General features: G+C 44.4%; 1 protein-coding gene and 1 long non-coding RNA gene across 12 annotated transcripts in view; one reads left to right on the top strand and one right to left on the bottom strand.

Moving 5' to 3' along the window:
• The window catches only part of LOC122203516, a 42320-nt gene extending 20359 nt beyond the window's left edge, over positions 1–21961 (top strand). For both annotated transcript variants that reach the window (XR_006195216.1, XR_006195215.1), the window contains 4 exons: positions 4094–4171; positions 4940–5034; positions 13328–13490; positions 21258–21961. This is a non-coding gene — a long non-coding RNA (uncharacterized LOC122203516). The remainder of the gene's footprint in view (positions 1–4093; positions 4172–4939; positions 5035–13327; positions 13491–21257) is intronic.
• SLC14A2 (solute carrier family 14 member 2) overlaps positions 1–22814 on the bottom strand; it is a 431742-nt gene that overhangs the window by 193734 nt on the left and 215194 nt on the right. The window lies entirely within an intron of this gene.

Below are 22814 nucleotides of genomic sequence, written 5' to 3'. Positions count from 1 at the left end.
AGGACATTTTCTTTCCATTTTCCATCCAGGCCAGTTCTCTGACATTTACAACCTGATAGTTCTCTCCATTTCATACCTAGCCATGTGGCTTGCCACACATCTACCCCATTCAAGAGTCTTCCCTGTGTGGCTGCCTTCCAGCTAGCCAAGCAGCCAGCTTCTCCCCTCACCACAAACTGTCTCACCTGCTAGACCAAAGGAAAAGGAAAGGAAAGGGAAGATCAGGCCAGTCAGGGACTCCCCGGCCTGGGCCTGGGAGAGACAGGACAAAACTGACATGTGAAGCAAGGCTGGCTGCTTCCATTAAACTAACTCCCTCTGTCACCTGAGCTGCTGACAATGAGGCCCCACGAGGACATGGATCTGGTCTGGGTGCTTTTCTGTCTTTGCCTGTCTGCACACTCCTCTTCTCTTGCTGGATGCTCAGATAGCTCCAGAGGCTTTCAGGGAGGTGAAGTGCTGTGACAGAGCTCTCTTCTTCTCTCCCTCTCTTTCTGTTTCTGCATTACTCTCTCTGGCTCTGGCTCTCCTCCATCTGTCTTGTTCTACAGATCTGCTTTTTATTCTCTTTAGCTGACCTCGCTGCAATTCCCATCTCTTGCTTTTCTGTCATTTCTCCAGGTATCCCTTTATTGTTTCTGTCTCTCTTAGGCTGACTCTTCCTCCCTCCCTCCTGCCCTCCCCCTGCTCCCCACTCCTCCACCTGCAGTTTGGCTCCCTTGCTCTCCTTTTCATGGCCATAATGCTGCAGTGGTGAGAAGGGGACCATCTATCTGTCAGAGACAGGCTCCGCCAACCTCGACCACCTCTCTCCTGCTGCTGGCAATTATCTGGAGGTTGGCACAGGGCCCGGAAACTGCCGCTTGCACCACCCCGCAGCTCAGGGTCTGCTCCCCCAACCCAGCCCCCTTGGAGGACCGCTTGGTGCCATGCCCAGGATGTGACAACCTGCAAAGGTCACACACACTCCAGAGAAGATGGACTGCTCTACGGGTGGAATTGACATTGGGCAGATTTGCAAATGTCCCTCCAGACTTGCTAGTGTTTCACAGAGGCACGGAATGAGGTGCAAAAAATAGAAACTATAAACTGCACACAGTGCCCCTACCTCCCCTTAACACACACACTTTAACACTGCCATACATCCAGATTTTTACTTTCTTTATTTTTTTAAAGGGTGGCTTTCGAATCTACCTTATTTGAAATTTCATACAAATTCATCCATATGACATCACTGGAAGTTAGTGTACCTGGTACCACCAGGCTGGGAGCTGACCTGTTATTTATAGGAACCTGTGTGGCTCTGTAAGCTGAGTCACAGCTGTGACCTGGCACTCTCTTTTTCAGAAGTTGATGAGATTTCAGAGCTGACAGAGACTTTTGAGGCTGTTTATGCCAAGACTCTCATTTCGGGGCTGGGAAATCTGTAGACCAGAGTGGCTGAGAAAGGTACCCAGAGTCAACCGGCAAGTTGGCAGCAAAGGCCAGGGACTCCAGTTTTCAGGCTCCTGGTAAAGTGCCCATCTCACTCTGTACTCCACTGCCTTTAATGAGGGAGGAAACAGATCCTCCAGGAAGACAAATAGTTCTACCCAGGTTACTCAGTTATTAGGTGTTAGAGTCCCAGTATCTTCTGATATCTCATTTATTTGTCCTTGAAACCAGCCAACCAACTCATGAAGCATAATGGCAATCAGAGATATTGAGAAAAGGCTGGGCTAATTACCTTGGGCTGATTTGGGCCTTTGCAGATGGTTCCAAGCATGGAGACTCTTTTCATCAATACTGAAGCAAAGGTATCAATACCGTCAGAAAGTGCTTACATATGTTCAACGAGTCTTTCCCCCAAGGTCACCATGTGTTATAGGTTCATTTCATGGTAGGGCACCCTGTACCCGCTGTGTACATGCAGCCACATTCCACGTGCTCACTCAGAGACCTTTGTGTCCAGGGTTAGTGGCTCACTGCCACCAGCCTCACGGTAGGCTATATGATATGTGCTGTGCACTGTGGTGCTGCCTCACTTGACATGTGGAAAACCCCAAGTGGAAATGGAGGCATGCAGAAAGGGTGACTGAAGGGTTAAAATATGCTATGAACCTGGCTGTGACCAGATCACGGCTCACTGTTGGGTCGAGTGTAAAGTTGCAGACTGAATGGCCTTGGTTGCTCCCCTGTGGCCATCAGTTAACAAGAGCTGCCATTTATTGGGCATCTGCAGCGCACCAGACACTGTGTCAGAGGCTCCTCCAGCATCGTCTCCCTTAATCCTCACTGCCACCCAGGATGGTGGGGCCACCATCACTGTCTGGTTCCCTAACTGAGGCTCAGGGAGGCCAAGCCCACAGGGCTGTGGGGAGAGGGAGTGGAGTGCTGAATTGAGGATTTCTAGCCACAAGGGCCGTCCCTGTTCTTTATCCTCTGTCCAACTGCCTCCTGGTTTGTCTATTTACACGGACTCCAGACCCAAGGCTCCTGGAAAAGAAGGGACAGCAGAGTAGTGCAGGTAGTGCAGATGGGCCTGCTTATTTGGGAGGTGAACCTTCCTGTTTACTTTCTAGGCTCCCAAGGGCATCGCAGGATATTACAGAGCGAATACTTATCAAGTATCATCCACCCTAAGGGAAACAAAAAGTTAATGCATGCTCAGAATGTTTGTTTTATTTTTTAAAAAAGAATTTTTTTAAAACATTTTTATTTAATTTTAAGAGACAGAGAGGCAAAGTGCAAGCGGGGGAGGGGAAGAAAAAGAGAGGGAGACACAGAACCCAAAGCAGGCTCCAGGCTGTGAGCTGTCAGCACAGAGCCCAACACGGGGCTTGAACTCATGAACCAGATCATGACCTGAGCTGGTCAGATGCTTAACCGACTGAGCCATCCAGGTGCCCCTAGCATGTTTTGTTTTAAAAGGGAAGGAATAATCCTAATGATGTGAATGATAATATAGAGAAACATTGAGAATATTGAATACTTAGTAGGTGATAAGCAGTTTGCTATGTGCCTCACTTATATATCATAGACATCTGTGAATTAGGCATTATCCCATTTTGCAGGTGAAAAAAACTCAAGTCCAAAGATATTAAAAGCAAATAATCCCCCCACCCGAGCCTCTTCAGATTTATTCACATTTTAAGTGTGGGACTAGGATTCAAATGTCAAACTGCTTGCTTCCAATGCTTTTCCACCATCCTGCTCTGAAGGAAGTACACATTACCAGTTAAAAAGCTTTCTATTAAATAATTAAAACTTCAGAATGGTCCCAGTCCTAAAAGGGATACATTTCAATTACCTGGAACAGTCACCGAGGCAGAACAGCCTCTCTGTCTATATACTCTTCCTCGACTCTCTTTCAAATCATATATCTCGAAACCCTCAGGCTCTAGTGGACAATATACACATCCTGCCTGGCAGCTTCATGAGGGGGCCCTAAAAACTGGGGAATTTACAGGCCCTGCTAGACGGCCTACAAGGCCCTCGCCTGCTCGGCATGCAGGACGCCGGCTGGCCAAAGACTCTGTGGAAACAAGGGCCCAGTTCCAGAAGTCAGCTGGGCTCTAAAAGTCTATGCCTTTGGTACTGAGGTTTTATTTTCCCTTTCGATGCTGTTATGGGGGACAGTTGAAGAGGAAATTCCCTACAGTTCAACAGACTCCAGATTTATGGAGTAGTAGGAAAATATTTGCCCTGTGTTTGAAACTGCTGAAGAGGGGAAAAGAAATGTTGTTTTCTACAGATTTATGAAAACAGAAACATTGATTTGTTTTGCTTGGGGTTTGTCACTTTTCTGAATGATGGCTTGATGTTTTCGGGTGCTTTGAGAGGGCCACATTTCTTTCAGGTAAGCCTGGCACCTGGGAAAATTGTGAGGTTTGTCTCCTGCACCTTCTTCCCCATCCTCTGTGTCCCTCCCATCCTGTGTTCCCTGTCATCTAGACTTTCCCAGGGAGGAAAATAATCTAGCATTAATTCATAGAAGTTATGAAGAATGGATGGCTCACAATTCCTTTTGTATTTGTGTCTTTTAAAAAATGCTGAAGGTGAGTAATGATAGCTAACTGAAATATATTCTCACTCTCAAATGATATGATTTTAGGCACTTGGGAGAGAAATAAGTTCGAGTGGAATCTGAAGATCTTTTCACTGCCCTTCATGCTGTATCATATAAGCAAAGGTGGGTTCTGACTAAACAGGAGACTGGCTCTGGCTATAAACATAGATTTTGCTTTAGAAGTAGCTCTTTAGAGAGCCAAAATTATTCTAGACACTTTGATCTCAAATATCAGCATGAGGATTCCAAGCACAGTTGAGTGATAGATTCCAGGGCCAAAACTAAATTAGAGTAGGTCCTAAAAAAGGAGATTAGTCTGGGTCTACCAAAGGATGGCTCAGAATGCTGCCCCTAGCAGAGGAGGAAGAAAGAGAAACACAATTCTCGTTAACAGATCGCTCAATTACACCCAAGCTAGGCAGCTCCTGGAGATGACCGTGTCACTCAGATTCATCCTCACATTCTCCAATGTCCCTAATGCAAAGGAGCATCTCTGAGAAGTGACCACAGTAATGCTCTCCCCCGTGCAAGTTCCCGTAATGCAATAAAAATTAGCGAACTCTGATTTACTTCTGCATGTCTGCTCAGCAACCACGGCTGCCGGGACCAGCAGGTTGTCAGTGTTGGGAATAATAAGAAACAGAAGGACTTGGAAAGAGTACAGTAGGAAATAGAAAGTAGGGATAAAGTTTTGGGGGGACAGTGAAGATGAGTTGGGGAAAACAATGTTGAATGGCCTTTGAGAGGGAGGTGAGAGGTGAAATCTGGTAGGAAGGATCGGGGCAGGTGCCCAGGGCCTATGACATTATGTATTGAGACAGGATTTGAGAAATCTCCACTTGGCATCCAAATAAGTTAAATAAAGGCAAGCCAAAGCTTTTCTCTCTCCAGCTTCCAAGTCACACAGTGAGACCCAGGAGGCAGGAGCCAATAAAATCTTAAAAACACCCAAGGACGAGGCCCACACATTCCAAATGCTTCTTAGGGTGAGTATTTTTTGCAACAAAGCAAAATGAATTTACAAGTATCTCATTAAAGCTGCAGGGGAGGAAGAACGTGAGAAGTTTCCAGGGAGGGAGGGATGGTAAATGGAATTAATAGCACAGAACTCATTAGGACCCATTATTACTAATTTAAGATATGTGAAATGTTACTGATATTTTCTTTATTTGGTGCATAGTCTCTGTTGTTGGTTGGAGTAGATTTCGTTAGAGCTTCTTTAGGGTTTTTAAACCTAGACTCTAATCCTATTTTACCTAAGTTGGAATTCACAAAGGAAGATTCTCTTATTGTGGACTAGTTTTGGGAATAGTCAGGAAGTTCCCCTGAATCACAAATTCTGGGTGGGCCCTACCGCAAGGTGGATTGGGCAACCCCAGAGTGTACCTGTGGGGACAGCACCCCAATAGAAGACTTCGCATAGAAGCGGTGGTGGGAAAACAGGTGAGGGGTCAGTGTGTGATTTGTGGAGTGCTGCCAGTGCGGAGTCTCAGCCTCTACCTCCTCTCCTTTCTACCTCCTTTCTTTTACCTGCCTTTGGTGGCTGTCTGAGATGTATATGTTGGAGCTGTCACTGGTTTAAGGCAGCACTGTTTTCTGTCAGATGAGAATATGCTTGAGAAGGTAATAGATCACAGCTTCAAGAAAATGGCCTCTCAATCCCTCAGAAGCCAATGGCTCTGTCTTCAAGAGAAGTTTTGAGTATTAAAGGAAGTTGGAAGAGCCCAGAATATAGAGTGAACTAGTGACCAGAGTGGGTAGACAGGGGTGGGGCACATGAGGGCACTGGGTGCTGGGTGGGAAATGGCTGAGGGTAGGAGGAAGGAGACTCAGTGAAGGGGGAGGGGAGCGAAGATGCTGGGGCTGAACACTCAGTTTTCTTGTCTTCTGGTTTGGTCAGGCCAGGTCTGCAGCACACAGTTATAGGTTCTTCTAAAGAGGGGTTCCTCCCTCAAAGCCATGATGAAAACCACCCACTGAAGTGAGACAGGTCATAGCTTGAATGCTTCTAGCTTCCAAATCTGGTCCCCAAATGTCAGAACTGGATAGGGCTACATACTCCCTTGATTCCTGACTATTTTCTTAGCAGCTCTATGTACCAGGCACTGGGTGGGGTCTTGGGAATAGAAGGTTGCAACTTGCAGGGCACTTTTGGGAGATGGATGGCAGTTAGAGTCTTCTACTTGAGCTGGCACTCTTTTCGTTGCTGAAGGGAGTTTGGATCTGACAATCACCTTCATGGAATCACAAATTCAGCAGAGGGATCGCTACAAATCCACTCTAGCCCAGAACTGATGGCCATGCACGGTCCTCCCATGTCTAATCTTCCTCCGCTATACAGACAGCATCTCATTATAATTGTCTTATTTTAACTGTCATTTGTACCCCGAGGTACAGTTTCTGTACATCAGTATACTCACTTGCACCAAACATTCTGTGAGTTTTCTGACTTTGCCAGAACTGTGAAAGGTCATGAGGCAGGATAACTCAACTCACCATCTAGATTTCAAGTGACATGATTCTACCTCTACCTTGCTGTCACAGCTCCACAAACCTACGAGGACATGGGGGCTCAGACATCATATCATGGCTAGTAAATGTGATTTTGGGCAAATTAAAAATCCTTCTGGGTGCCAGCTTGCTCTTCTATGAAAAGAAATATTCAAAGCTTCCTTCTAGCTCTAACCTGATCACTGAGGTAGGGATGGCTGACGAGCCAGTAGAGGTGGTGCTGAAATCAGTGCATGGCTAGCTGATCATTTCAAGACACTGTCAGGAAGAAAAGACTCTTTAGCAAAGGGGAAGTGGGTGAACAGATTTGGGGGCTGTGGGTAGCCCACGGCCCAAAGGGAAAGGCTCCTCTTCCTGAGTGTCACCCCGAATGGGGGTTTCCTGCCCAGAAGCTGCAGGGCCACTCTGGGTTTTGCAATGATGCCAATTCTCCTTTCCTAATGTTCCGGGAAGAACGTTTTCATGGAACACAAATCACTGGTCCTTCATCCTGTGACAGCAAATGGAGACTAATGATAGGAACTGGGACTTAAGAGATGCCTTTACATTAGTGTCTGTTTCTGCAAACTTGCTCCAGAAAGCTCCTTTGTGCTGCCTGGATTCTGGCCTGAGGGCCTCCCCCTGGAGGCTGCAGGATGGCAGATGTTAGGCAGCAGTGCCTCCCCTGGGGCAGGCATCTCTTCTACATCTCTCTTCATGCTGTAGCCTGAAACCCCCAGTTCCCTCATACCCACAGCAAAGCCCCAGCATGGCATCTGCCCTTTGGCACATCTCTCAACATCATTTTCCTGGGACAGCCTGCATGTACTTTTCCTCAGCTTCCTGCCACCCTTCTCAGCCACTTTTGATCCTTGATATTCAGTGCCCTGTTGGAGTGCATCTGGATCAAGGATACCCCTCCTCCTCCCACTTCTAAGAGGTAGCTACTTCTATTTTCTCCATTTTACAGATGGGAAAATGGAGGCATAGTGAGGTAAAGTGATTTGGTCAAGGTCATGAAGATGGCAAGTTTTAAAGCCAGAATTGGAACCCAGGCAGTCTAGCTCCTGAGATTGCTGTTGACCTTGTGGTTCTTTATTATTATTATTATTATTATTATTATTATTATTATTATTATTATTATTTTACCAGCACAGTCTTCTGACTCCCAGTCACAACTTCCTGGTCCCCATGAAAAAAGCCACCACCCAGAGACTCTTTCTAAACTGTTGCTTTCAAACAATGCTTCTAAGATTCTAGAAGTCTCCCAACTGCCTGTGGACCTCAGAGAGAGGGGGTAAAACTGACCTGAAGCAAACCTGGCCACCTTCATGAATCTCCCTTTGCCACCAGAACTGGTGCTGGTGAGAACCCCAATGAAGAGGTGGGCCTGGGCTGGGTGCTTCTTTTCATTTTCCCTTCTGCATGTACATGTAGTTGATTTTGGAGGCCTTGCATCAGGGAGAGAGAGAGGAGCATGTGCTGCCCTCTCTAAACCCTACCAGGGATGCTGAACATCTGGGATGGGGTAGGGGAGCTTTTGGGCACCACTGTTAAGGAATAGGTTGCAAATGTGCTATACCATTTATTCTGCCCTACTGATCCAATCTTAAATAAAATCCAATCTTACTTGATAACTGAATCTGAGACTCAAAGAGATGAAATAGGTAAGAAACAAAAAGAAAAACAAAAACAAAAACCTCTTCATAGACTGCAAAATACTGTGCAAGATGTGCTTTGTTATAACTTATTAACATTCAACTTTCACCCAAAGTGGAATTGATTTTTTAAAATTCATATTCATGCATGCTCCCTAATTGGGGGGAGTGTCTGGCAGCCCTGAGGTCTCTAGGTCCCTGCATCTCATGGGTCCTGTAGGCTCTATCCCTCCAGGCACATCTCGCCTGGAATAATAAGGCATTTCTTCACATTCCCTCCACCCCACTGCCCATCTTGCATTCATTCCAAAGGCTGTCTTTACCTCAGCTTTGAGAATCTACAACAGCCCTGCAGCTGGGAAGAGAGTGTATCATTTGGCTTTTTGCCCAGAAAATAAGATGCTTCAAAAAGGTCATCAAAAAAAAAAAAGTCTCTTGGGGGAGAAAGGGGGGAAAAAAACCACCTTCTCTCTCAAGGTTAATTGAGTGGAAGGTGAACTTTCATCACATGTTGTCCTTTTGTGAAAGCAGCACAGCCTTAAAGATGTGGAGAGGGCAACTGACAGGATGGCATGGGCTGGGCTGCTGTGCAGGGACATGGTGCCTCCAAAGTTGGCTCTGAGCTTCCCAGTCCTTGGACAGTGTCCCCACCGAGCAGGAGCAGAAGGGAGTGTACAGGCATGTAGCCAGAGCCCAGCCTTCATAGGATATAAAGGAATGTAGGCTGGACGCCTACCCTCAGGGAGCTTTTGCTCTGGAGGATGAAAGGAGGCCCACAGCCAGCCTGTGTGAAATGAATCAGAGACCAGTAGTGTGTTGTTGGTGCTGGCTCTGCAGGTGGTGGGTGCTCAGGGCTGACGGGGTTGCCTGTGACTGAGAGTGCTGCTCTGAGCTATGGAAAAAGCCTGACCTGTTTGGGGCCTTTGCACTTGCCTCTTACCATGTGCGTTGACTCTGGTTCTAGCTGAGGATAATTTTGCTCCTTAAAGGGCACGTGGCAATATCTGGGGACATTTTGCTTGTCATGATTGGGAGGGAAGTGCTACTGGTATCAAGTATGTAGAGGCCAAGGATGCTCCTAAACATCCTACAATGTGCAGGTCACCGCACCCCCCCCCCCCCACACTGCTCCAATAAAGAATTATCCAGCCCCAAATATCAATAGTGTCAAAGTGGAGGCACCTTGCCCTAGAACTAGCTCCCACCACCTCCACCCTGGCCACATAACTTCCTCTTTCCTTCACTTTATCTAGGTGTTTGCTCAAACCACCTACCAAAATCCCTTCATGACCATCTTATATAAAAGAGAAACCCCGATCTCATTCCACCACTCCTTTCCCTCTCCCCATGATTCAATTTTTTCATGGCTCTTATCCTTGTCTGATATGTGCATGTGTGTGGCTGTGTTTGTTTATTAACTGCCTTTCCACACTAGAATGTAAGCTCTGTGAGAGCAGGGATGCTGCCCCTTTCGCTCCTTACTCTGTTCCCAGTGTCTACAACAGAGGATATAGTAGATATTCAGTCAACATTTGTTGAGTTAATGAATAAATGGACACTAATCCCAAGCAGCTGTGTGACCCTGGGCCAGTCACTTAGCTCCTGTAATATGCACTGAAATTCTCATGTGAAAAAAAGAAAGCAAAGGATTAGAATGTTTCAATGGGTCTTTCCAGCTTAAAGTTTTTTCTATTCTCCAAGAAAGAGTAATCTGGGAGTATTGGATGACCCAAGAGGGCAGGTTTCAGTAAGACAGCACTGTAAAGGCACAGCACGTGGGTTGGAGTCCTACCTGGAGGGGATAGTATCTGGATTAAATAAGCAGAGCACTTAGCCCAAGGCCAGCTTCCCACCAAATGCGTGGTGAATGGCAGCTGTTGTTATTTATGAAGAATTCAGGGCCAGGATTAGGGTGAGGCAAGAGAGGCACTAACCTCAGGCACAAAATTGAAGGTGTGACCAAAAAGCTCTGCCATCTAGACAGATAATATTTTAATCCAATATTTTTTAAAAATAAAAATTAATGCAAAAATCCACAAAGAAGGAAACACCAAGATCTTAGCTAAAGACAAGATCAGTATGACTGTTTCCTTTTGCTTTAGGCTCCCATAGGCCTTGGCACAGTGCTGCTACTGATGCTGTCTTTATTTGAAATTTTGAGATATTTCTCATCAAAGACTTTTTTGGCATGAATTTTGATTTTTAAAAAACATGGCACTGAAATATGATTTGTCTTGATTACTGAGATCTCCATCACTTCCTTCAGTTTTGTGCCTGAGGGTGAGCACCTCACCTTCTTCACCGAGCTGGAGAGCAATGGACTGTCTAGAAGCAGAGAGAAGCTCCAGACATCCCTCTCTGAGGAAGAGAAACAGGGTGAGGGACGGGTTACACAGATGATGGGGATTAAGGAGAGGGGAGCTTTTGGACAGCGGGTGGGATCTTAGAATTTGAGGGCTGGGTTTCCCAGGCAGACTGGGGCTGAGGAGATGGTCTGATTCCAAGTGAAAAGGAAAAAGACCCCAGGGCTGGGATTGCAGGTCCTGGTTTGCTTGGGACAGTCTTGAGTGCACTAGCTGTCTCAGCAGTGATGAATAATTCCTCCTCTTGCTCTCTAAAGTGTCCAGGGCTGGGCCATCTGTGTATGGTCATCCTGGGTCCGGCTGCTGTCCATGCCAGTGCTGTAGTGGGCCTCTCTGAACCCCTACAAAGGAGAAAGACACTGCCCTCCACCTGAGACCCGGTCTCTGATGATGTCTGATGCTGCTGGAAGAATTCCTCAGACCCATCTCAGACCTTAGCTATGCTTCATAGCTTACCCTTTGCCCTGTAGCCATTTTTCATGTGTCTGACCTTGCCCTTATCTTGCCAGACTCTTTGCCCCTCATGGCCTTGCCGTGTGACCTGCTGCCAACACCACAGAGTAGCTGTCCTGGGAGCAACACTCACAAAGAAGCATGGCATTGTTTTAGTCCATGGTGTTGGAGAGAAGAAAAAAGTGAAATTGACAAGAAAAATAATCAATACATAAAATTAATGTCAAATTTTTTAAATGTCCTTATTTCTATGGTATTAACCTACACTTTGATTCCCTTTCACTTGCATTGTTTGTCCTGAGCTTAAAATGCATGTATGGACTAATGTGCAAGGTACCTCACCAGAAATAGCAGATTCCCATCTCACTTATGCATAGTATGAACTAATATAATGATTTAGTGTGTGGTATGTAAAATTAAGCAGTAAGAAGCTCTGAAACCAGAAGGGCATGCACTGTTTTGATGACTGCAAATAATGCCCTTTGATTTCTTTTTTTTTTTTTAAATGTACTTGTTTTCATTATCATTGCATATTGGATTGTTAAGTTTTCAGACCCTGGGCTACAAATTTTACGGGCACTGTCCCTTTTAACTTTAATACATACAGCAATTCTGACAGCGGGTGCTATTGCTTCCATTTTAGAGATCAGAAAGTTAAGGCTTATAGGAGTCAAGTTGCCAAAGTCACAAAGTTGGCACATGGCAGACCTGGGATTCAAACCCAGTCTTTTCTGAGTTCAAGCTCTCAGCTAAACCCAAGCACTGTTTTGCCTACAATGGAGGGTTAAACCAGCAGCCAAGGACATCTCTTACACATGTATCCAATCTTCTGTCAAAGAGGCATGTGACCAGACCTGTCCCTACCCTTTGTATGAGCACCCCCCACCCTCAGTCCTAAAATGTTCTGCTTAACTGAGGTTTGAGTTACTGAATGGGCAAACAGATAAACCAGGAGGTAATTATTTATATAACCAGCAAAACAATCTTTCAAAATAGAATATCATTAGTCCTTTGAGTAGTTTATTGATGACTCATGACTCTTTTTTTTTTTTTTTTTTTTTTTCAACGTTTTTTATTTTATTTTTGAGACAGAGAGAGACAGAGCATGAACGGGGGAGGGTCAGAGAGAGAGGGAGACACAGAATCGGAAACAGGCCCCAGGCTCCGAGCCATCGGCCCAGAGCCCGACGCGGGGCTCGAACTCACGGACCGCGAGATCGTGACCTGGCTGAAGTCGGACGCTTAACCGACTGCGCCACCCAGGCGCCCCGATGACTCATGACTCTTAAAATCTCTGATAGGAAAGGAATTTAGAAGTTCATCTGATGCAAACTTCCTTGACTACTGAATTGAGATGCCATGAAACTTAAACTAAAAGAGTCTATTGGAGTGAAATTGTGGATAATCATGGATATCATCTCTAAGATGATAATGTGAATGTGAATAGGAGGGAAGAGTTCACTGGACTCAATTTGATTATTTATTTTTCAAGTATTTTTATATCCAATTTTGGGAATAAATAATTTTATCCAAATCTTCCTCTCCCTCCTTTCCATAATCCAAATTCTGTCCATTCTTCAAGTCCTAATTTAATTGTAAGTTTTTTCATGGAAATTCCTCAATGGTGGGACAGCTATTTTTCCTTCTGGACTTCCATTTTTCTCAGTCTTGTTTATGTCACTTAGTGTTTGATTTTCAGACTGCATTCTAATAGTTTCATCATTCTAACTGATTGAGTGAAGGACATAGAAAGTGTATATTCAGTTTCTTGCTTCCCCAGAAGCCCCTCACTTAGGGATTGACTTTGTAGCAGGTGCTTTCAGGGCCCCGCCCTACTCTTTGGACGCTTCAGTGGGCTCCAGCTAACTTAAAAATGTCAGTATCTGCCTTTGTGTGCCTGAAGGCTCCCCTTCCTTCACCCCCAGTAGGGGAAAGCTTGCTCTTTGTATATATGGCAGGCCAGAGTTTCAAAGAGTTACCACCCTCTAGCAATAGCCCTCAAACTAATGAAGCTCTTAAGTTGGTATATAAACACCCCAGCTCCCTCACTCCTTGAAGTGGTTCTGAATCATGTGCTTTGCACCATTTCCCAGAGTTAGGCTCCAGCGGTCCATAGCAGTAGCTGGCTAAAAAAGTCATGTACCCTTTATTTATTGCATTTTCTCCTTGTGTTACCTGCAGTGCCCAAGTAGATAGTTTACACTCACATCAGGATCTGCTTCTGGGGAACTCAAACCAAGACAGGTATAGAGGATATTGTCAAAATTGAGTTATTGGTTGGATGATTAGCTGACTGTCAGTGTTTTTCCTTGCAGGTACAGGGATTGTGCATTTTTTTTCGGAAGCCATGGTGCTTTTCTGCCCAGTGGTACTCATTCATTCCTAGTTGAATGGAACAATGATGAGGGCAAGGATTCCCACCCCAGGTTCATCTAGCTCTGTTCACTACTCTGTATTTGTGATCTATTACTGACTTCGGTAAGTAGCAAAGAGCCCAGGGGAATTATGTCAAACCTCTATTCCCTTTCTCCCATCCTTGCTGCTACCAGCTGCATGCAATTCTCATGTTTTATTGTCTTTACATTGATTACCTTCTGACAAGGCCAGGAAGAAATGCTGACCCTTGGTTACAACTAAGCAAAGGCCCCTTCCCTTTGGAAACACAAAAAAGAATGAGAAAATGAACAACAGAAAGATGTTTCCTAACAGGGCCATGTCAAATTTATAGATAAATAAAATATCAAAGATCAAATGAGGCTAGATCAGCAGTTTGGATCTCTCCCCAACCAAGCAGAGAATATGCTGTCGACTCTGTCTTGGACTGATTTCCAACTTTGTGATTCACAGCTGTAGCCAGGCAGAGTACGTCCAATAATGCTATTTGTTTTCCACTTAAAAAAAAAAAAAAAGGCTGGGGAAATATATAAATGGCTCATAGGAGAAGAGGGCATTAGCAGACAGTCAGTCTGACCAAAGCGAGACAGGCAGATGGTTTGTGGGCCTGACGCCAGCTGGGTGTTTCCATAAGTGATCGCATATCTCCTCTCTGTGCCCCAGCACTCGGCTTGATTAAGAGGTCAGGAGCAGGCTGCCACAGCACGAGGCCAGAGCACACATGATATACGGCCAACCTGTCGGTCGCCTAGAAACAGCTCTGTAAAGGGGCCCAAAGACAAATCAATTTATAAGCCCACAAGTTTGGGCCCAGTAGTCTTGGCTGTTATTAAAACATGAAGTTTGATTCTTTGGGCTTGCTTTCTCAAATGTCACTCAGCCCCTTTAACTTTGACCGGACATCACTTCTTTTCCTTTTTAATACAGTAGTATCTTTGGATAAGTGATAATACCTTCGAGGTGGGATTCTGGGAAGTGAGTGAGGCTGGAGGCAGGCAGGCAGGAGAGGGATGCATTCAGGGAAAACTGAGGTGAGGTCTGGTTCTCCTTTCTTCATTTGCTGAGCACTGGGTCCCCAGTACTGTGGAGAAGTACAGGGAGAGGAGGACACATCATCCTTTTCTGGATGGTGAAGGTTTATGTGTATAAAGCAGGGCAACCCAAAGATGCAAAGGGCTGAAATGAGTGATGTGGATAATGCAAATTTTTAAATGGTCGGCGAGGTGGTCAGAAAAAGCCTTAGAGAGGAAGTAGAACATGAGGTAGGTGGGATTCACACAAATGAAGAAGTCAGATTTGCAGAGATGCAGCAATCATCTGGGTAACCTTCGGAAAGCCTCTTAACCTGTATATGCTTCGATAGATTTTATCCTTGCTTTTCAGAGAGCATAGGATTAAGAACTTTCCAGAGAGAGGACTCAGAGAACAAAGGCTAAGCATGATACTCTAGGGCCAATGAGGCACTAGTCTGCCTGGAGTGGGCCTTAAGACTTTGTTCACCGATCTGTGAGTAATCCTATTCTCAAGTGATTTCCACGGCAGACCTGAATGGCTCTTGGAATGCTGCCTGCTGGCCACACCTTCCCCTGCTATGTCCACTCTGCAAACTTATCTGTTCAGTTACAGATTCTGGTTAGTGATCTGGATTGAAATTCTGTCTTCATTCCTGATTAGAAAGATGAGGGATTGTGTTTCCCAACTATAAAATCTATTTAGTAAATGTTTACTATATATCTACTTTTAGCGAGGCACCAATGTAAGCATGGATGGAAGAGTTAAAAGTCTGCAAGTATAGTCTGTCTTTTACTGTAAGGAGTTTGCAATCTCTTTACAGGGTGGTTAAAATAAATAAATCAAGGCACAGCAAGCCTCTGAGATAGGCCCCAACAGAGGTGTAAGCAATGTGATGGGGGTTAGAAGTAGTGGTCATTTCTGGTTGGAGGGATCGGGAAAGGTTTCCTGGGGAAGACTATGGGCAGCCCAAAGTTGCCTGAAGTTGAGAGAAGGCAGAAGTCCAGCTTTCTATCTAAAACCCTATGTGGTAAGCAGCAGTCAGAGGTAAAAGGTGACTCTTAAATTCACAACCCGGTAAAGGCAATCCAGCTTGAAGGGTAGGTAAAGGCCATGCTAATTTTTGAAGGTTCAGTCTTGCTTTGCCTAGAATGCTCTCAATTTACATATTATTATTAGTAGCATCCTCTTTCATTCTCAAAATTGTCCGGGTTTGGACAAGAATTATACAATCATCTTCATTATAGGTAATGTTTTTAGCAGCCCTTCAGGAGCAGCCAATCTGAGCTATACCAACAAAGTAGACTGGGGATGTTCCCTTGAACCAAGAAATCCTCTTTATGTTGCCTCCAAACGAACACACACAGATCAACAATGAGAAAAAGCCAAGGTATTCCTTTCCTGTAGAATGAACCAAGCAATGGAAGCAGGTGGGCACGCCAGACACACACCCATTGTTGAGGTACACTGATAGAGCATGGAATGATCACGAAAAATCTATTAACACACTCGAGCCACACTCAGTCTTGTTTTGCAGATAAACATGGTCTGTGATTATTTTACAACACTGTGAAGGTGCTGGGGGTTGTCCCTCATTTATTACTTGACTAATAAATACTTTAATTACACTTAATAAATAATGTAAGCAGGGCTCACTGAAGTGGTAATTCTTTAAATTAATTATTAACTGCATGCAAAAGGCTGCACTGCCAGTACCACTAAAAGAAAATTCAGCCTTTAATCTAAAGTGATTATTCATTATCTGGTATAAAGGCTCCATTTGCATATTATTAGGGAAATAAACTTTGGCCTCCTTGGCAATACAGATAGATCTCAAAGTCCGTGCATTATGAATCTCCAAATACTAAAGTAATGATAAACAATATGTAATAAAGTCTCCAGTTTATAGCTTTATAACAGCTGGTTTTTGATTTTCCAAATATATTACAATGATAAAGTGACCAGTTAATGTATAAGCTCTTTGTGAAAGGTGGTGCCTACAGATGGTCGACTGATAGGAAACGGTAAATGTGCAAACTGCTCATTTCCCTTGAGATTGGAGCCATAAAATGATCTCAATAAGATATGAGAAGAAAATCTCTCTTTAACCCTTTTCTTAGCTGCAATCCAAATATGGGGCTGCGTTTAGCTGTCTGGTGTGTCTCTTTCTCCGCTCCTCCCAGACTCCCACCTTTCCCCTGATAAAGTGAAGGGGGAATATCTGGATATGCAGACCTTGTGGTATCCCTGACTCTACCTTGGGGAAAGAGGCAAGGTAAGGTTCCAGTCAAAAGAGAAAGATGATCTATAAAACAAGCAAAAGACCAAAATTCATGTGCCCCTTGCATTCTCTAACTTGGTACTTTCTCCTTGAGCCTGGGCTTCTTCCAGAGGAAGTGACTGACCCCAGATGTGATGGCTGGGGAGCAAGATGCATGGAGCAGCCTCCTAGCATTTAAACTGTAAAATTCTGTGGAGAAATGATTGAAAAAGAGGTTTCTGAAGGAGAAGGAGAAATCTCTCTCCTTGACTCCCTTTGGCACAAGTAGGGTTGGGGGATAGGGGGAGGGGTAGGGGGAGGAGATAGTGGGAGGGGAGAGGAGGAGGAGACAGGACGCCAGGAACTCATGAAAATGGCGACAATCACAAGGAGGCAGGGATGACTTCTTTTCCCCATTTCACACCCCATCCTATTCATCTCTCTGAACCCCATTCAGAGACTATCTCTTTCAAGAGATCTTCCTTAACTCTCTGTGCATTCCAGCAGCATTCACCTACAGTGTGGGCCAGTCAATAGTCACTGATTTCTGGGAGGTGGGAAAAGGGCTACATGAAGATGAGGGGTGTCCTTTATTTTTTAAAAAGTTTTTATTTATTATTTTTTTTCAGAGAGAGAGAAAGAGAAAGAGAGAGGGGGGAGAAAGCGTGGAGAGAGGAGGGGCAGAAAGGGAGGGAGAGAGAGAGAATTCCAAGCAGGCTCTGTGCTGTCAGGGCAGAGCCTGATTGATGTGGGGCTCAATATCATGAACCATGAGATCATGACTCGAACAGAAATGAAGAATTGGACATTTAACCAACTGAGCCATCCAAACATCCTGAGGGGTGTCCTTTAAAGTGGTCATTCCAAGAACTGAAATTCGTTGCAATAATGTTGCTGTGCTCCAAATATGGTTGAAAATCTTTGAGAACTGCCTTTCATGTTTGTTTTAGTCAGCTTGCACTGCTATAACAAAATACCATACACCTTAGGTGGCTTGGATAACAGACAATTATTTACCATAGTTCCATAGGATTAAAGTCTGAGATCAGGGTACCAGCATGGTTGGGTTCTTGGTGAGGATTCTCTTCTTGGCTTGTAGATGGCCACTTTATTGCTATGTCCTCATAGGGCAGAGAGGGAACTCTGAGTCTCTTCCTCTTCTTATAATGACACTAATCTCATTGGGGGCCTCTACCACCTAATGGCTCTTCCTCCTAATACCATCATACTGGGGATTAGGGCTTCAGCACATAAATATGGGGGTGGGGGCACAAACATTCCATCCATAATAATGTTCTTATGAACATCTTCAATGGGAGAAAAATCATGTTAATAATAATCACTGTCCTCTGAGTATGAGTGACGTATGCAAATAGTTTCATGTACATTATCTCATATTATCCCCATAGTACACTAAGAAGTAAATATCATTAGCCAATTACAACTGAGAACACAGAGGTTCAGAGTTCAGTAGCTTGCCTAAGGCCACATAGCTGGTAAGTAGCATACCCTAGATTTGAACTGAGTGACTCCAAAGCCAAGGCATTGATGAGTATGCATACTGCTCTGTCTTTTGAAGGTAGACTAAAGTCTGGGAAATAACTAGTGTTAATGTCTGAATGTGTTTACCTTCTCATATAATTTATATCACCAATGGAACTTCTCTGGGCTTTTTTTTTTTTTTTTTTTTTTTTTTTTTCAACGTTTTTTATTTATTTTTGGGACAGAGAGAGACAGAGCATGAACGGGGGAGGGGCAGAGAGAGTGGGAGACACAGAATCGGAAACAGGCTCCAGGCTCCGAGCCATCAGCCCAGAGCCTGACGCAGGGCTCGAACTCACGGACTGCGAGATCGTGACCTGGCTGAAGTCGGACGCTTAACCGACTGCGCCACCCAGGCGCCCCTCTGGGCATTTTATTTTAGCTCAAAGGGAATTCTTTTTTTTTTTTTTCCCAAAGGGAATTCTAAGAGTAGGAGTTTTAGGCATACTACTTCTCAGTGGCATGATGCCTGGGGAGAGAAGGGCCTCATCGACCTTCTGAAATCATGCCTTAAAGGCAACTGCCTAAGTGCCTTCTGTGGTACACACATAGGGCCAACTTCATTCTCATCTAGCCTAATCTGTAGCTCCTTGGGCCATAAAGTGTAATTAGTGTTCACACTTATTATCTCCTTCTGTCTTCCCACTATCCCCAGGCACTAGATAGGTATTATTAATATTTTCATTTTAGAGATGAGAAAACTAAAGCACAGACAGGTTGAGCAACTTCCCTAAGTTTACACAGCAAATGAGGGAAAGACCTAGGGCTCAAATGTAGGAATCTCTGTTTTTATCAATGAAAACTCATTGAACAGATGGATGGTACATCACAAATGTTTCTCATGTCCTATCAAAAACGATGTCAATTTGACAGAAAGAGCGAAAATTCATCTGTACATTTTTTCCCTTACCTACAAGGTTCCCATCCATTATTCATGCATTCCTTCATTGTTCCTGTCACTCACTGATTAATTAATTTAATAAATACTTTCGAAGCACATTACTTGGTGCCAGCTACTGTCCTAGGTACTGGCTATCTAATCTAAATTTACAAAAGGAAATTGAACCAATGGGCTGTTAACTGAATTGACAAAGTGATCCAATTACTTTGGTGTTGGTGGAGACTTCGTTAGAGACCCCTCCATATTCTCAATCTCCCAGAGGCTCCAGGAGAGATGTGGGGTCTTCAAAAGAACTGCAGACGCACAACTACCTGTGAGCTTCGCCACTGGCTCCCACTTTTGAAAAGATGACTGCGTGATTTCTGATTACAGCCATTAGGCAAAATAAAACACAGAGAACGCTGGCTCACCAGTTTCATCCTGCTTAATCAAATAGCCTCATTCATCATATTCACTCACACTATTCAGGGAAAGTGCTTTTCCGTACTTCAAAGATGGGCATGAGCAAGCCTGATCTGTACTTCCCATTTTGCTCTCCTCCCTTTTTAAATACAAGCAGATGATCTTTCCTTCTTTTTTCTCCCTTCCAATTCCTGATTGAGAGGCACAGCCTCAGCACAGCAGCAGTCCAGCCAGGAAGAAATCTAAGCCGAGGACAGTATTATCCCTCATGACACTCATAATTCAGCAGGATTTCTTTCTAACTGACTTTGGGGCTGGGCCTGAGCAGGGACCAGAATATCATAGAATGTCGGGCTAGCAGCATCCACAGAGAGAAGGCATTCTGGCCACTCATGTTACAGATGAGGCCAGAGAGGGGAAGAAGCTTGTCCAAGGTCACACAGCAAGGTTGTTGCAGAGCAGGGGGCACTGGTTCCCAAACTGGCAATTCCCAAGCTAGTGCCCTCAACTGTCTTATCACCATGACTATTGCTAATACCACAGGAAACCCCAAACAGGGGCTTGGGTTCTTCAGCACCTTCCCTAATCCTACATTCAGGTAAATTGCTGATGGTTTCACACAGGAACCAAACCTTCTTTATGATAGAGGCCAATTTGCAAAATTGGTGATATTCACTCTATTGTGCTTCTACATCCTCCCTCTGGGTTCCTTTGCCATTTCTGGGTGGCTCATTCTCTAGGCACATTCCCCCAGAATTTCTTACTGCTAACCAGGTTTTCTCCACAGAACCCAGGCTCTGGAAAGACCCCTTCCTCCTCCTTCCTTAGTCCTAGGTTTCAAGTAAAGAGGAATGCTTTACACTCTCATTTGAATTGAGATCTTACTGGCTAGCAACTAATCTGGGATGAATCTCAAGGTTAAATTTCAAGGGGTTTAGATTTTAGAGAAAAGATTTTTTTTTTATATATTTTGCAAAAGGTGTGCATATATAACTGTCCATTTGCCAGTATGGCTGGCCTATATATTGTTTTTAAATTTTTTTTTTTTTTTTACGATTTATTTATTTTTGAAAGAGAGAGAGAGAAGGGGAGGGGCAGAGAGAGAAAGACACAGAATCTGAAGCAGGCTCCAGGCTCTGAGCTGTCAGCACAGAGCTCAATGTGGGGCTTGAACTCACAAGCTGTGAGATCATGACCTGAGACAAAGTTGGATGCTTAACCAACTGAGCCACCCAGGTGCCCCGACTGGCTCATATACTGACATTGTATGGATGTAGCCTAAAACTTCCTATAGCCTAGCACCTCCCCACCTCCCAGGCACACACACATCCTGGGTAACTTAGATGATGTGATTGATGTATATGGGAGGTGATTTTTTTCCCTGTCATCTGGCCTAGCTAAAAATAAATCTTTTGTAAATCAATGTTTAGCAAAAAAATAAATAAGTATCAATGAAATAGCTTCCTTTATCGAATGCTTATTTTGTAATGGAGATTCTGTTAAGAACCTTATATATATATATGCCATACTTTTTAATTCTTACAACAATCGTGTTAGGAGTGACTATATCTCCTCCACCTCCACCCAATTCAATATGCTAAAGTCTAACCTGTAATACCTCAGAATGTGACTTATTTGGAAGTAAAGTTACTGCAGATGCAATTTGTTAAGATGAATTCAAACTGAAATGGAGTGGACTTCTAGTCCAATATGACTGTTATCCTTATTAAAAAAGGGGAAATTTGGCCACAGAGACAGACACACGGATGGAATGTGATGTGAAGATGAAGAGAGAGATTTGGGTGATGCTTCTACATCAAAAGACTGCCACAGATCACCAGCACATGACCAGGAGCAAGGAGAGAGGCATGGAACAGAGTGTTCTTCACAGCCTCAGAAGGAACCAATCCTGCTGACCCCTTGATCTCAGACTTCTGGACTCCTGAACTGTGAGATAATAAGTATCTCTTGAAGCCACCCGGTCTGTGGAACTTTGTTATGGCGGCCCTAACAAATGAATATAAAGCCTCTGTGCACTATTTTCTTTATTTTGCAGACAAGGAAGCAGAGGCTCAGAGAGGTTAAATAACATGCCTTAGATCACACAGCTGGTAAGGAGCAGAGCCAGAATTTAAACTTAGTACTGCATGCTTTGTTGCTTTTATGTGGGAGTCTGTTCTGGTAAGGAATAGAAAAGGTCAATTTTCTCTGTATTTCAAGCAGGATGTGATATATCTTCTTTCTCAGCCTGGCACAGGGCAGCTGGGTCTCCCAGTCCACACCCATCACCAACTCTGAGGTACATCCTCTATTTCCTCCCACATTTTTCCCCTTCCAGCAACAGCAGAACCCCAAATCAATTGCCTCGGGCTAGCATTAGAAAAATAAATTTTCTGGGGTGCCTGGGTGGCTCAGTCGGTTGAGTGTCTGACTTCGGTTCAGGTCATAATCTCGCCATTTGTGTTCGAGCTCCACATCGGGTTCACTGCTGTCAGCGCAGAGCTGGCTTGGGATCCTCTGTCCCCCTTTCTCTCTGCCCCTTCCCCACTGGTGCGTGCGCTCTCCTTCTCTCTTAAAAATAAACATTAAAGAAATAAAAAGAAAAATAAATTTTCTCACCCCAGTCTTCTCATTTTATTTGATCTTATTTTAATTTTTGTTTAGCCCTGGGAATACATCTGAGGCCCTCAAATACAGTGTACACTTTCATACTGTTTCTGAGGTGGTAAATACCAAAATTCACCAGGAGTGGAGAGAAGGGTCAAGTTTGAAATTAAATGCTCCCTTATTCCTGATCTCTGTGGTCAAACGGCCCTCTTGCTGTCTGGTATTCATCCATTCAGCCTTCAAACACACACACACACACACACACACACACACACACACACACACACCTGAAAGTTGAACTGGGCTCTTTTACCAAAGCCAAACAGACCAGCTTCCTCCAGGGCCTCCTCATCTTACCGTCCATCCAGCACTAAGCTCTAGTGGGCCCACCCTCAGATGGCTTCTCCCACCATCTTTCCTGAAGCCAAGATCTATGGTGGTCCTGCCTTAGCAGCTATGGCATTCCTGTCTCAGGGTTTTGACTGGGTGGAAAAAGGGGAGCCCCAGGATAGAGAAATGGCCACCAGCTTGGATCGGATTCCATTTCCAAATCATTTGAATCTAGTGCCCCTCAGCAGGAGGGTACTTGGAGACTTATCCTTGGAATTTCTGCAAGGAAGGACTTCTTAGCATTTCCCAAGCTGAGAAATTATGTAAAACTATATTTTTTGAAGGGGACACTGTT

Source organism: Panthera leo, chromosome D3 (assembly GCF_018350215.1).
Source record: "Panthera leo isolate Ple1 chromosome D3, P.leo_Ple1_pat1.1, whole genome shotgun sequence".
Taxonomy (NCBI): domain Eukaryota; kingdom Metazoa; phylum Chordata; class Mammalia; order Carnivora; family Felidae; genus Panthera; species Panthera leo.
This window is presented reverse-complemented; position numbering and strand designations above follow the sequence as displayed.